The sequence below is a fragment of the Carlito syrichta genome, unplaced genomic scaffold, assembly GCF_000164805.1.
Source record: "Carlito syrichta isolate Samal-C Ts95f unplaced genomic scaffold, Tarsius_syrichta-2.0.1 Scaffold314924, whole genome shotgun sequence".
NCBI classification, from domain to species: domain Eukaryota; kingdom Metazoa; phylum Chordata; class Mammalia; order Primates; family Tarsiidae; genus Carlito; species Carlito syrichta.
Window position 1 is genome coordinate 33,073 of NW_007259020.1, and position 2,211 is coordinate 35,283.

The window sequence follows — 2,211 nt, forward strand, 5'->3', positions numbered from 1 at the left end:
CTTCTTCTTCTTCTTCTTCTTCTTCTTTTTCGTTTTTTGTTGTTTTTTTGATGACATGTATTTAACAATGCGGTTGCACACAAAATGCTAAGAGCACTTTGCTTTTACAGAAGGGCTTGAATGTACAGACTTTCTACTAGTGATCACAGCACAACACATCCAGAGCCAGCACCTTAGTTAGATGCATTATAATTTGTTCAGAATTTAAATGCTTAATGGCAATAATGGGGGGAGGAGGGTACATAAGTTTATTTTACATAACTGAACGAAAAATAAATTCAAGAACTTGTAAGTAGAATCTAATACGGCCTCGTGTCCCTCAAGGGGGCTGGTGCCCGGTTTGGGTGAGTGATCGCTGTGTCCAAATAATCTCCTATCTGAAACTTCTGTGACTGCAAGGTCATGGAGCTATCTGTCCCCTTTCTGCCAGACATGGTGCTGCAGATCTCCTTAACACAGTAGCCAGGTCTTTTGACACTGGTAAAAACGATGGCAAAATTGAAGTGTGTGCCCTTCTTTCTAGCTTCTGGGTAGATTTCTTTCTCTAAACCAGTCAGTTCTTTCAAGGTTGCATCCATCCCGGTGCAGATCTGCAGCTCGCTGGACCACACGTTTCTGCGGGAGAACTCGTGAATGCGGTGGTGGCGGCCATTGTTGGTGGTGAGGACACACAGCAGCGCGGACACGTCTTCTCGGGTGGAAGGACTTCTCCGGTTCTTACTTGATCTCCTCCTGGGTGACTTCCACCGTCATCTTCCTCCTGAATTGCAACACTGTTGGTTGCTATTAGTGCAAAAAATTATTTAAGTATTGAGAAGAAAGCTGGTGGGAAAGGGAATGCACAGAGAGAGGGGAGAGAGAGAGAGAGAGGAGAAGCTGGGGCCCTTGATCTAACTTTGCATGGATCCTCTTGTAGCTGAGTCTCATAATTAGTACAAGGTTTTGTTTTGCTTGCCTTAGACTGTTTGAATTGGGTGTTTATCACTTGTAACACAAAAAGACATGACAAGTAAAACCTTTCTTTGCATGTTTTTGTGAATTTAATGTAATTACTATGCATTAAAATTTCAGTTGGCAACTCCCATTCATTATTTTATTTTTTATTATATTTTTAAATTTTAATTTTTCCTGTATTTTGTCATTTAATACGCTGTTTTCATGTTCAGATTTAAATATCTTCAAAAACACATAAAGGAATTATGCAGATACCATAAAGGCTAAGGTATAATATTATTTATAAACTAAGTCCATTTTCTCTTACATGCAAAAGGACATAACCCACCTGAACAAAATGATTGGTTCTTTGTCAAAGTAATGCTTCTCCCCACAAAAAAAGGAATAAATATTCTTAAAAATTTAAGACAGCATATGGACAGAATTTACAGCCTATATATAATATATGTCTATTTTATTGTGCTTCTTTTTTTTTGAGTTGGAGTCTTACTCTGTCACCCAGACTGGAGTGCAGTGCCGCTCCCGGCTACCGCAGGCTCGACCTGCTGGACTCGGCGATCCTTCCACCTCAGCCTTCCAAGTAGCCAGAATTACAGGGGCGCACTACCATGTCCAGCTAATTTTTTTGATTTATTGTAGAGATGAGGTCTCGCCAAGTTGTCCAGGTGGATCTTGAACCCGCGGGCTCAGGCAATCCACTCACCTCAGCCTCCCAAAGCACAGGATTACAGGCTGAGCCACAGATCCTGGCCTATTTTTTATTTTATATAAAAAACTAACAATAATGCTTAAAAAGTATTATAACTGAGGCACTGTTAAAATTATAAAAATTATAAAAGCAATTCAATTGGTTTTCAAAAATTACATGAGTGAGACAGTAGAGCCAGAGGACATATGAAGAACTTGGGGGAAATTTAACACAAAATTCTTGAAGGCCTTGTTTGAATTCTCTGACAACAAAAAGAAATAGAATAAACAGCAATTAAAAATGTTGACTGTATGTTACAGACAGCAACAATATGTAAGGGGACTTAGGTTCTTGTCAAATAAACAAACATTCTTGCCGTTTACAAGATCATCAGAGATAGGTGATTAAAATAAGAATTTGGTTGAAAGCAACTCTAAAGAATTAATGTATCTGTGACTATTTCGTGTGAAATATTTAAAGAAAAATCTTGTCCTGCTATTATATGACAGCTATATATTTGCCTTAATAACTGGAATAATTGAATAGATGACTACAATGTGATGAAACTC

At 38.4% G+C, this 2,211-nt stretch overlaps 1 pseudogene; it reads right to left on the reverse strand.

Moving 5' to 3' along the window:
• Nucleotides 1–299: 299 nt before the first annotated feature.
• On the reverse strand, nt 300–756 carry LOC103274826 (annotated as a pseudogene).
• Nucleotides 757–2,211: the final 1,455 nt, after the last annotated feature.